This window comes from Erpetoichthys calabaricus, chromosome 5 (assembly GCF_900747795.2).
Source record: "Erpetoichthys calabaricus chromosome 5, fErpCal1.3, whole genome shotgun sequence".
NCBI classification, from domain to species: Eukaryota; Metazoa; Chordata; class Cladistia; order Polypteriformes; family Polypteridae; genus Erpetoichthys; species Erpetoichthys calabaricus.
The window spans coordinates 96,064,254-96,078,158 of NC_041398.2; positions in this window are offsets into that span (position 1 = coordinate 96,064,254).

Sequence of the window (13,905 nt, forward strand, 5' to 3'; positions counted from 1 at the left end):
CATGGTTGGGGTCTGGATTGTCTGCCATCTGCCTGTGTACATGAGGACTATAAGTGGATTCATTGCTATCCTGCAAAGAAAGGAGCGCTCCTAAACCCATCCACCCGTCTTCACCATTTCAGGAACTACCAGTAGGACTATCTTTACATTCCTATTCAACATGCAGATCTCTGGACAATCTATCTTTATCATTACATTTCATCCGTTCCCGTTTTTCATGGACTTTACTGTGCGTGTTTTGTTGGTGCTTTGTTGTATTTAATGTATAATCTCCGTAAGGGGAACAGGGGTGGTATCGTTTTCATTTGTTTTCATTACATTTTTTATTTGCCCGGTTTGCTTTGTTTTTGTCTCTGTTTGTGAGTGCGTGTGGGTCGGGTCAAGGCTGGGTGCGTCCCTGTAATTTCCACCATAAAAATAAATAAATAACCGTCTTCTCGATGGTGTGAATCTTAGCGGCACCGGACCACTACAGCGTTATTCATTTCTCCTTGCTGCTGATTGACTGCTGCCCTGTGACGCATCTCCAGCTGCGTGTTCTCGCGTTTTCCGTTTTGTTCTTCTTAATCCTTAAACCGCCGCAACCGGCTATAGTTGTTTCCCAGTGCCATTTGCCGGCACATAGGAGCCAAGTATATTCGGCGACGTACATTCATTGAATGCCACAACCGGCTATTGTTGGTTCCCAGTGCAATTTACCAGCACGCCGGAGCTGATCAGTCAGTACCATACATTCGTTGAGCAGCCAGCTCATTACCACTGCCAGCCCCTGCAGCACTGCAGCCTCACTGTCTCTGGGATTGAGCCGCTGCACTAGACTAGCCTGCCAGCGTCAGCGTTTACCTCTGTGTGCTTGCGTGCAGCCAGTTCAAGCACAGTTGGCTCGGTGATTTACCGAATTTCATCAAAGGCATCCATTGCACCTTGTACATATTGTTTCAGTAGTTTTTTAAATAGTTTTTACAGTTCATTGGCAGTGTGTAAAATGATCAGTGTTGCAGTACTGTAATTGTGATGCTCTTTGCATGAAAAAAAAATGTGTTCCATTAAAATTTCACTTTTTCTTTGTGAATTGTGACGTTTACTTAAAGTGCAGCAAAAAAGTATTTGGCGTCCAGGGATGCATTAACCCCCAAGTATGTGGCAGTTTAAAGGTTAAAGCCCCAAGATTCCGTAGAAACACCCTGCACCTTCTAAGGCTTCTGGCAATGAAAATGCGCTTGCATGAATTACAGTACATATAGCGGTAACATCTGTATTTTACATTCTAGCACTGCGGGTGACATATCAGTACAGTACTGTAGAGTATACGGGTTTACCTTTACATTCTTTTTTGGGGGAATATTTAGGGTTTAAACTATGAAAATAGGCACTTTATTAACCACGAATTTCGAGGGTGTACTGTGTATATATATATATACACACATATTATATACTATGTACTCATTAAAATCATAGTCTATAAATGTTTCTCCTATTGCTTATGTTAAATGGAAGTGTGGCAGCCCGGATAAATGGGGAGGGTTACGTCAGGAAGGGCATCCGGTGTAAAATTTTGCCAAATCAATACACGGACAACAAATTTCCATACTAGATCAGTCGAGCCCCGGGTTAACAACAAGCGCCACCAGTCCTGTTAGCCAACAGGGTGCTGGTGGAAACTGGGCTACTGTTGGCTGAAGAAGGAGAAGAAGAGGGGGGAGATGTGTCCGGAGGCAGGAGGAGGAGGAGGAAAGTAAAGAGAGTGGAACTGAGGGTGGGAACTTTGAATGTTGGCAGTATGACTGGTAAGGGGAGAGAGTTAGCAGATATGATGGAGAGAAGGAAGGTTGATATATTGTGCGTGCAAGAGACTAAATGGAAGGGGAGTAAGGCCAGGTGGACTGGAGGTGGATTCAAAGTGTTCTATCATGGTGTGGATGGGAGGAGAAATGGGGAAGGAGTTATTCTGAAGGAACAGTATGTCAAGAGTGTTTTGGAGGTGAAAAGAGTGTCAGGCAGAGTAATGATAATGAAGCTGGAAATTGGAGGTGTGATTTGGATGAAGGGATGAACAGTGTACCCAAGGGACAGAAAGTGGTGATTGGAGCAGATTTCAATGGGCATGTTGGTGAAGGGAACAGTGGAGATGAGGAAGTGATGGGTAGGTATGGTGTCAAGGAGAGGAATGAAGAAGGTCAGAGGATAGTGGATTTTGCCAAAAGGATGGACATGGCTGGGGGTGAATACATATTTTAAGAAGAGGGAGGAACATAGGGTTACATACAAGAGTGGAGGAAGGTGCACACAGGTAGATTACATCCTATGCAGAAGAGCTAATCTGAAGGAGATTGAAGACTGCAAAGTGGTGGCAGGGGAAAGTGTAGTTAAGCAGCATAGGATGGTGGTCTGTAGGATGACGTTCGAGATCAAGAAGAGGAAGAGAGTGGGGGCAAAGCCAAGGATCAAATGGTGGAAGTTGAAAAAGGAAGACTGCAAGGTTGAGTTTAGGGGGGAGGTGAGGCAGACACTGGGTGGCAGTGAAGAGTTACCAGACAACTGGGAAACTACGGCAGATGTAGTAAGGGTGACAGCAAGAAGGGTGCTTGGCGTGACATCTGGAAAGAGGAAGGAGGAAAAGGAAACCTGGTGGTGGAATGAGGAAATACAAGAGAGTATACAGAGGAATAGGAAGGCAAAGAAGAAGTGGGATAGTCAGAGAAATGCAGAAAGTAGACAAGAGTACAAGGAGATAAGGCGCAAGGTGAAGACAGAGGTGGCGAAGGCTAAAGAAAAGGCTTATGATGAGTTGTATAAGAGGTTGGACACTAAGGAGGGAGAAAAGGACCTGTACCGATTGGCAAGACAGAGGGACAGAGCTGGGAAAGATGTGCAACAGGTTAGGGTGATAAAGGATAAAGATGGAAACGTACTCACAAGTGAGGAGAGTGGGTTGAGCAGATGGAAAGAGTACTTTGAGAGGCTAATGAATGAAGAGAACGACAGAGAGAAGCGGTTGGATGATGTGGAGATAGTGAATCAGGAAGTGCAATGGATTAGCAAGGAGGAAGTAAGGACAGCTATGAAGAGGATGAAAAATGGAAAGGCTGTTGGTCCAGATGACATACCTATGGAAGCATGGAGGTGTTTAGGAGATATGGCAGTGGAGTTTTTAACCAGATTGTTTAATGGAATCTTGGAAAGTGAGAGGATGCCTGAGGAGTAGAGAAGTGTACTGGTTCCAATATTAAAGAATAAGGGGGATGTGCAGGACTACAGTAACTACAGGGGAATACAATTGATGAGCCATAGCATGAAGTTATGAGAAAGAATAGTGGAAGCTAGGTTAAGAAATGAGGTGATGATTAGTGAGCAGCAGTATGGTTTCATGCCAAGAAAGAGCACCACAGACGCAATGTTTGCTCTGAGGATGTTAATGGAGAAATTTAGAGAAGGCCAGAAGGAGTTGCATTGCATCTTTGTGGACCTGAAGAAAGCATATGACAGGGTGCCTTGAGAGAAGCTGTGGTATTGTATGAGGAAGTCGGGAGTGGCAGAGAAGTATGTAAGAGTTGTACAGGATATGTACGAGGGAAGTGTGACAGTGGTGAGATGGGATTACATCAGGGATCGGCTCTGAGCCCTTTCTTATTTGCCATGGTGATGGACAGGTTGACAGACGAGATTAGACAGGAGTCCCTGTGGACTATGATGTTTGCTGATGACATTGTGATCTGTAGCGATAGTAGGGAGCAGTCTGAGGAGACCCTGGAGAGGTGGAGATATGCTCTAGAAAGGAGAGGAATGAAGGTCAGTAGGAACAAGACAGAATACATGTGTGTAAATGAGAGGGAGGTCAGTGAAATGGTGAGAAGGCAGGGAGTAGAGTTGGTGAAGGTGGATGAGTTTAAATACTTGGGATCAACAGTACAGAGTAATAGGGATTGTGGAAGAGAGGTGAAAAAAAGAGTACAGGCAGGGTGGAATGGGTGGAGAAGAGTGTCAGGAGTGATTTGTGACAGACGGGCATCAGCAAGAGTGAAAGGGAAGGTCTACAGGACAGTAGTGAGACCAGCTATGTTATATGGGTTGGAGATGGTGGCACTGACCAGAAAGCAGGAGGCAGAGCTGGAGGTAGCAGAGTTAAAGATGCTAAGATGTGCACTGGGTGTGATGAGGATGGATAGGATTAGAAATGTGTACATTAGAGGGTCAGCTCAAGTTGGACGGTTGGGAGACAAAGTCAGAGAGGCGAGATGCTGGGTATATTGGGAGAAGGATGCTAAGGATAGAGCTGCCAGGGAAGAGCAAAAGAGGAAGGCCTAAGCGAAGGTTTATGGATGTGGTGAGAGGGTGTAACAGGGCAAGATGCAGAGGACAGAAAGATATGGAAGAAGATGATCCGCTGTGGCAACCCCTAACGGGAGCAGGCGAAAGAAGAATAAGAAGAAATGGAAGTGAGGCAGTTATCATATTTGTCTTTTACTAACCTTCTTTCTATTAAGTTATTCTACGGTGACATTCTGAGCTACACATCCTGGCCTTGGAAAGGGGAATCAAAGTGGCTGGACATTTTTGGAAAAGTAGAAACAGAACCTGCATCAGACTAGCATTAGCAAGCCCGCGATTCTCGAAAGAATCACACATCCAAGAATGGCAAGCACTTCTGTTCCCTCTGATACTTGAGCCGTGACTCCTTTCGTTTTTGAGCCGGTATTCCCTTCGCAAGCGCGTTGTAGGCGCGCGCGTTGTCAAAGCATGGACCGGTGGTCTGAGACATGACTCCTTTCGCAAGCGAGTTGTAGGCGCGCGCGTGGACCTTTGGTTTGAGCCATAACTCCTTTCGCAAGCGCGTTGTAGGCACACGCGTTGTCACAGTTGGTTTGAGCCGTGACTCCTTTAGTTTTTGAGCCGTGACTCCTTTCGCAAGCGCGGTGTAGGCGCGCGCGTTGTCACAGCATGGACTTTTGGTTTGAGCCGTGACTCCTTTCACAAGCGTGTTGTAGGCACGCGCGTTGTCACAGTTGGTTTGAGCCGTGACTCCTTTCGCAAGCGCGTTGTAGGCGCGCGCGTTGTGACAGCATGGACCTTTGGGGATTCCGTACATCCGGTGAGCCCTGCACCCGTCACAGTTGGTTTGAGCTGTGACTCCTTTTGCAAGCGCTTTGTAGGCACGCGCGTTGTCACAGCATGGACCTTTGGAGTTTCCGTACATCCGGTGAGCCCTGCGCCCATCCACAGTTGGTTTGAGCCGTGACTCCTTTCGCAAGCACGTTGTAGGTGCACGCGTTGTCACAGCATGGACCTTTGGGGATGCCGTACATCCGATGAGCCCTGCGCCCTGCGCCCATCCGGTTTACAACCTTCGGTTAGTAATATGGATATCATTCCTACTAAAATATATGGATGTTAGCCTGCACTACATTAACCTGGGAGGCAAGGGTGGTCAGAGGCCATTCCTGAATTTGGAAGTGTTTACTGAGACGTCTTTGTAAATGGTTCCTGCCTGGAGCTCTAAAACTCCTTGAGACAAGCAGATTTAGCACATTCTAGATGAGCTAGAAAAGAGTTTGTCTGGGAGAAGGAAGAGTGTGGCAGCTAATTCAATACTCTCAAAAACAAAAAAAAAACTTTTCTGTTATTTCAAAACATATTGCATTATTTCACAACAATATGGCCTGCTGCCATCAGTAACATCATGCACATGCATGGTTTGGTTGTCTGGTGACAGCTACTGAGGGAGAAATTTAGCAAATGCATAATGTGCAATCAACAGACAAAAACTGAATAAAAGTTATAAGTATAGATTTAACTTTTAGTCAGGTTAATATTTAATAAGTTTAGAACAGATGTTTAAACATAGGCACAGTGGTAGTGCAAAGCTATCATTCCTGCCTCACAGTGCCAGGGTCTGTATGGGGTTTGCATGTTCTCCTTGGGAATTTGTAGATTGATTGGTATCAGTGAGTGTGTTTTACTGCATATGATTACCTGTATTAACACTGAATACTGGAAATGTGTCACTAATACTTCTCAAATAACAAAATATCTTTAATTCTTTATGTGCTATGAAGTAAATACCATCCAACCTGAGCACCTGAAGATTCAAGGCATGAGCATTGACTTCTATGCCACCAGATCACACTTTTTCAAAATATGTATAGCAAATAATTGGATTAAAACTAAACAGATACTTTATTTATAGGTTTCTGTTACTGGATTACACACAGCACACCCTTTTCTGTGTGACTTTGCCCAACAATACTGATGTACCGTTCTCCACTTTTGGTTCTTGCCTTACACCCAGTGGTCCTTTGATAATCACTAGTTCCCTGTGACACTAAACTGGGTGGATTAATATTGACCCCTGAGAACATGCAGGATTATATGTATACTTAGAGCATTTCTTTAATTTTTATCACATGATTACTATGCATGTGCTTATATTACCTCACTAGCTGTCATTAGATGACTGGAGCACATGCATGCACAATGTTTCTGACCACAGCACTCAATATCTTTGTGAAATAATGCAAAATTATTGCAAAATAATGCAATACTTATTGTGAAATAACACAATTCTTTAGCAAAATAACACAATAAATGTTTTTTTGAGTGGCAGAAATAAGCTTCCGTAGAAGAGAGTTTGGAGAGTAGAGAGAGAGAGAGACAGCAGTACAGTGTCACAAAAACGACCATAAGACGTTGAGAAGGTTTGGGGCAGCCACCCGTATAATTGTTCCCGGCTGCAAAATCGATTCAAAAGAGTTGTCATGTTTACATAACAGAGTCCAAAACAGAACTGATTCTCTATACACAAGATGGCAGCTTTAAAGGCCAGTGGAGGAAGTGATGTCATCAGGACCGGAACCGGAAGTGGCATCATTGGCTGCCCCAGAGTCGGGCAGGATTTCCCTAGAATGGTCTGCAAAAGATTGAGAGGGAGAATTAGTGCACTTTGCCACCCCCTGGTCCGGCGTGGAATCACATGTACTCAAGCCCTTTAGTTGTCTCCTAAACAGGCGTGTGTGACAACAGAAACTAAAGAAGTGTTTAATTTTGATGGAAAACAATACAAATATGGAAAATAAGTTTTGTGAGAACCAGGAGAAAAGGTTTTGTCAAAATAAGTAGTAAACTTCAAACTGGAAATCTAACCTATCATTCATCAAAAACCCAATAAAAATCCTCTTCATTGTCAGTAATTCGTTAACACGAAAAACAAAACTAATAAAGAAACTTTCTAACAAAATGTTGAGGTATAACTGCAAACCTGAATGACAAGGAAGTGCACATGACTGACCTTTACATGGTCGCATTTGCAACATCATGTGTTGGATGCTTCTGGCCATCATATCAACACAGTAACATCTGCAACCAAAATATTATAAAATGGTGGGAATCCACTATGGCATCATGGAAAGACCTGAAAATATTTCAATTACATTAAAAAAAAGTTCAAAACAATAAACAAATGTAATATTTAAATTCCTCAAGCCTCCTAGAAAAGACATATAACGTTATCAAAAATCACAGGGCAACATCAGAAAGATTAAATGGAAACTTTGATCATAACACCACCCCAGTAATTAGAGAAATTTGATTTGTGCCTAGGAAGGCCCAGGGAGGTGTTACACAGCAAATCATTAGTGTTAAATTAATTCCTCCGGTGTTTAAGTAACACTTAACTGTGTATATGTGGGAAAAGTGATAATTTACCTGTCAATTATGCCATGTGTATTGTTGTTGCATTCTTTATTCATAGGGTGATATTGTCAATCCGTGTATTCCATTATTTATTTTTATTTTCATAAATGAAATGTTTATTTGAGTATACTTCAGCCTTTTTTATAATATTCTGGGCTCAGAGACAGCTCAAGAGTCCCCACATCATGTATGGTGTTACATAAAGTAAAAGTATACCATCCTTTTAGCACCTATCCACATACAATAAAAAAGGAGGCTACAATGAATGAGTGTTTATCTTACAGTAAAATAAGGAATATTTAAAGAAAATACAAAGCATATGGAAAAAGTGAATACTTACTGTAATTTTCTATTACAGGCTTTGTCTGTGTTTGATGTTTAGAGTGGATCATCCATTTTCCCACATAATACACTATCGTCCTCCTTTTTTATTATGGATGTTTCACATAAATTTTTATAGCAATTCTGTGGTGATGTCATTGTAAATCAATTTTGTGGTATGTTTTTCTTGTGGTTGCTGACTGTTTGGGTGATGTTTTATTGAAATGTGGTGTTTCTAGCATTGGCTTTGTTGCTAGTGGTTCTTATTATGATGTCATCAAATTATCACTATATAAGATGGTGGCATGCTAAGTAACTTTTTTGAATTTTAAATATTAAAATGAAAGGAAAAAGCACCAGAAACACCCTAAGGGTCAGGGACAGAATTATGTAGTGCATTTTGATTTCAGTTGCCTCCTATATAGTTCTAAAAAGGACTGGCTGTATCTCTCAGTCAGTGTCTGTTATGCCAGGAGCAACACAGCGTCACTTCTCCCATTTAGAAAACACATTGCACATCAGCATCCTTAATTGGGCCATCTGATCTTAGCTTTACTCCTTTCTTTTTTACTGAATGACCTTTGGGACTTTCTTTAGTTTTATACCCACATTATCAGTCTCTCCATTACTATATTACCCTTTAGGGTTTTGCTTCAGGAGCTCCACTCTTAAATGTCTACTCTTATTTTTAAGCCAGCTTTCTGCAAAAGATGCTATACAGGAACTTAAATTGTATTTACTTGTAAAGGTATGTTAAATGAGACACATAAAAAAGGGTTGCACACCCATTAGTTTCCCAAAATATTGGCAAAAAATCACTACTTCCAGTCTTTTCTTGACCAATGGGAAGTTTCTTCACTGTGTAAAATTATATTGTATTCAGTTTCACAATTGTGTAGGAATGTAAGTATAGGTCTTTCAAATATAATACATCAGGGGTGGGCAAAGTCATTCCTGGAGGGCCGCAGTGTCTGCAGGTTTTTGTTCCAACCCAATTGCTTAATAAGAAGTACTTATTGCTCTAAAAACGCTTCTGCTTCATTTTAGTTTTCTCCCTCATTAAGATTTTGAACCCTTATTGCTTATTTAAGTCTTAAACAGCTGCATTCTCGGTTTTTAATTGCTCCTTATTAACAATAAGATGCAAATGACAAAAGAAACCAGCAGTTATCCATTTTGCTTGTTACCCTTTACACCTGTGTGTATTTATCATGCACTATTTGGTTTAATTAAATACTTGGAAGGAAAGAGAAGAGAAAAAAGTGAAGTATTGAGAATTACCCATCCATTTTACACTTCAAAGTATTTGGATGATATCCTTAGAATGGAAAAAAAAATCTAGGATATGAGAATGACTTGACATAGCAGAGTTAAAGCACTAACAAGCCATGAAATGTAATTATTGGCAAGGATTGTTTTCTAATTAAGCAACTGGGTTGGAACAAAAACCTGTGGCCACTGCGGCCCTCTAGGAATGACTTTGCCCACTCCTGTAATACATGGTAGATCTCCCAAAGTGAAAGAATGAATGATGCATAATATCTTGCCAGCTTCAAAGCTCTGATCTGCTCAATTAACATAAAAATATATCTATATGCAGTACATTCAGAAATTTTTCACATTTTTCTGTGTTGCAGCCTTGTATTAAAATCATTTGTATTTATTTTCCCCACATCAAGCAACACTCAGCAACCCAGACTGACAAAGTGAAAATTGGATTTAAGATTTTTTTTTTATAAATGTATTTAAATTCGAAAACTAAAATATTACATTGACACAAATATTTAGTACTTAGATCAGTGTTGCCCAACCTCAGTCCTGCGGGCAAACAGTGGCTGCAGGTTTTTGTTCCAACCAGCTTCTGATTTTAATTGGACTTCTGGGCTAATTAACTGAACTGTTATTTCCCAAGTTCTGTGTTTTGGGAACAATATAGAAATTAGAAAACTAAGTTTGGTAAAAAAAAAAAAAACAACTATATATTAAAATGTACCAAGCAGTTATATGGGAACTAGGGGGCTCCGCCCCCTGCTCGCTTCGCTCGCCAACCCCTGGCGTTGGGGCATGACAAAGAGTGAGATGTATGAATTAGATATAGAATAGTGTGCAGGTGTGGATGATACATAAAAAAAAAAAAAAGAGAGTGTTTGGCACAGAGTAATGTTTTATTGGAATATTTCTTTGTATATAACATTAGTAGTAAAGATGGTGTCCTGTCCTTGAATGAGTCTTCCTTGGCATGGAGCATTTATAACTTTAACTTTAACGTCAGATGAACGTCGAACACGTGAGAAGGCAACATAAAGTTGTCCATGTCCAAAAACGGGCTCAGAGAGGTAGATGCTAACCTTGTCCATGGTTTGTCCTTGTGATTTGTTGATGGTCATGGCAAATGCAGGTTTAATGGGGAACTGTCGGTGTTTCAATGTAAAAGGTAATTCTAGGTCAGAACTCATAAGGTCAATTCTAGGAATGAGAATAGTATTGTTAGCATGTGATCCTGTAAGAACTGTCGCTTGAATAACATTGTGTGTCATGGTGTTGACGACTAAACGTGTGCCATTGCATAAACCCTGTTTAGTGTTAAGGTTTCTTAATAGCATGATTATTGTTCCGTTTTTAAGGCTAAGATTGTGTTGTGGTAATCCGGCTGGGTTAATAGTGTTCAAATATTCTAAGGGGAAATTCAGATGTTCATTGTCGTCATCAGAGTCAACTTTGTCAGAGCTTAGAAAGAGCTGTGTCTCTCCAGGAAGTAATGAAATGACCTGGTTATAAATGTGATCAACATTAATATTTTTTGGACATAATATAGTGCGTTGTGTTAAAAGGGGTATTTGGTCTAATGTGATTGCTGTTCTAAATATCTCCGTAACTAAGTCGTCGCAGATAAAGGATTGGGGAATTGTAATAATATCTGGGTGAAGTCCATCTGTATTGGTGAGTGTACCATTTCCCAGTTGTAATAACCAATTGTTATATTCTGGATCTGGACATCGCATGTTTTGTACTAACTGTATTGTTTGAAAGCAATGCCAATTGTCTGCGTATTTTAAGGTGGACTGAACAATAGCTGAGCGCATGGCATGTGGAACAATAGGCAAGCATTGTCTAAAATCTCCTCCTAATAAGTCTTTGGGGAAGCCTTTTGAACATTTGCCATTAAGCATACATGGACTGTTTGGATTTGTAGCGCCACATGGTGAATGAATCATATTTTTTATAACAATTTGAAAGAGGCGTGGAGAGGTGTCACGGTCTGGAATTTCAGCTTTGACTATTTTATCGATGTCAGATTCAGTGCGTATTTTGGAATCCTCATCAAGTATTAGTAATATATGGGCGTGTGGTAAACCTCTCTTCTGAAACTCTATAACGTGGATAATGGCTGTGACAGTTCCAAATAGAGATTTATGTTTGATATCTTGTAGCAGGTTATTCAGTTTAAGTCTAAAGACTCTTGCAACTAAATCAGGACGATGTTCGACTCTCTGCCAGGGCATAAGATTAGTTGTAATTTCTGTCCATTTAGGATTGCAGGTCATAGTGATAAACAGATCAGGTTTTCCAAATTTTGTTACGATAGCCATGGCATCTTGGTAATGTTGTTGCATATTGCGTGGGCTGCCTTGAAAGGATGATGGTAGAATAACAGGTTTTCCAGCAGGGTGCTCCATGACGTCAGCATCACGATTAATGTAGTCCATTAGTGATTTGTATTTATCGGCTCTAAGTGAAGGCTGGTTGTTTTTTATCCACTGTAGATCATTTGATTCCGCTCGAACATAAACGTCAACGATGTATTGTTGAGTCAGCTTTCCTGCATTGAGTAATGGATTAAACTCGTTTCTTACTGAGAGTCTGTAGGAGAAATATTCTTTCATGGATACACGTGATCGTTTCTGTGCTTGATGTTTTTTAAATGTGGAAATTGTAGCACTCCATCCTTCCTGTCCAGTTGGAAATAATATGGGGAATGTTAAAGTATCAAGAAGCGGAAAGCAAATGTCTACGCGTTGGAATGTAGGTGTGTTGGTTTTATCAGGACGTAAATGTAGAACAATATCTCGTTGAAATGGAGGCTCCCCATCTTTACTTTGAAAGACAATTGCCACTTCATTAACGACGGGAAGATTGTATCGTCTTGGATCTTGTTCTTTGTCCTTTATCAAGACTAAAGCAATTGTAGTTGCTGCTATACCTTCTGCAGTTGCTTTTGTATTGGCCTCCTTTTCAACCTCATGTAGCATTTTTATAGACTTAGCTAATGGGTGATTGTTTATGACATGAGTGATGTTTCTCATTGTAAGCTCTGTGCATTGTTTGTTTTCAGGAAGGTTCATGCGTTGATAGATTGCCTCATCTGGATCTAGGATGTAGATTTGTGCATATTTGCGTTGTTGATTTGTTTCAGGGTGCACTGTTCCAATGCGATGCAATATTTGTCCACATATGCGAAAGCAGTATGGGCCATTGCCTTTTGTTGGCCTGATATTTACTCCGGTAGATGCAAAAGCAAATGAACTATTGTAGGATCTAATGCAGTTCATAAAGTTTTTACTTTCAGGCACATCGTTAGTTAGAAGCTTTTGTAGATATTCAGGATATGAATGTAAAGGAGGCAGTCTAATTTGACCCTTTTGACAACAACGTGTAAATTCATTATTTGTATTGCCAGTTGTTTCTTCAGGGAAGTTAAGTGAATGACAATGATTGCAAATGACATTCATTAATCCCAATGAATTTTCCTCAATAGTGGACTCATTATTGAACGCGTTGTCAGCCAAGTGGCGGAAGCGTTTAGCAGGTATCTGGCGTTGATGTCCACGACGGGCAGGTTTTGCTTGTGGCGTTTGAGAGGCGCCTTGTTGCATGTCCAGTATTTGGGATGCGCTATTTTGGAGGTGTAATGGATTCGCCTGTGCTGTGCGAAAAGTCCGTTTCAGTCTACGTCGTGCATTGTTTGTATCGAGCCTTGTCCGTTTTTGTATGTCGGTCAGTTGAGCTTTCTGCTTTTGGAGCCTTGCTTGCTTGTTTTCTGGCAGTTCATATGCGCGTTGTAGACGTCTGCGTTCATTTATGCTGTCTCTTCGCTCCCGTTTTTGTATGTCTGAGACGCGAGGTCTTTCGGTTTGAACTCGTGCCTGTTTCGATGCAGCACTTTGAGACGCGCACTGTATTCGTCTATGTTCATTGTGTCTGTCCATTTGGGCACGTCTGTGTAACGGGGTTACTTGAGCTTTGCGTTTTTTGAGCCGAGATATTTTTTCTCCCGGAGTTTCAGAAGCGCGTTGTATGCGTCCCGTTATCCGAGCCGAATCGTTTTGTACCCGTGAGCGTGTATTCATGACTTGTTTGTTCCTCAGCATGCGAAATATGGATAATTAATAAGGAGGATCGCACTCACTGTTAATATGGAGCCTTTTCTGCAGTTGAACGGTTAATAGTGGTTTATTGTAAGGAGATCCACCTATGCTGCCTAGTGTGAAGGTGTTGAGATGACGTATGTTTAATATGGACGGTTCCTTTAGAAATGTGGCTTTGGGTGTCACTTCTTATTGATGTGGGGGGGGGGGGGGGAGGATTGTTGGGGCGCGAGCGTCTTCTTTCTTTTTGTGTGCCAGGGGCTTGTTGAATCCTCCCCTTTGTGTGTGTCCCGTCCGTAGCTTGTAGGGTGGGTGGGGTGGTTTTGGGTTCTTATTTTTTGTGTGCCAGGGGCTTGTTGAATCGTCCTCTTTGTGTGTGTCCCGTCCGGTGCCTGTAGGGGGGGGGGGCCTTGCAGGTGTGCGCGAGCGGCTTCTTTTTTTTTGTGTGCTAGTTTCGTGTGCAATGGGTTTCGTGCGGCGCTGTGCGGCGCCTGCGTTTGACTACTTTTTTCTGTGCTGACTCCTTTTTTCT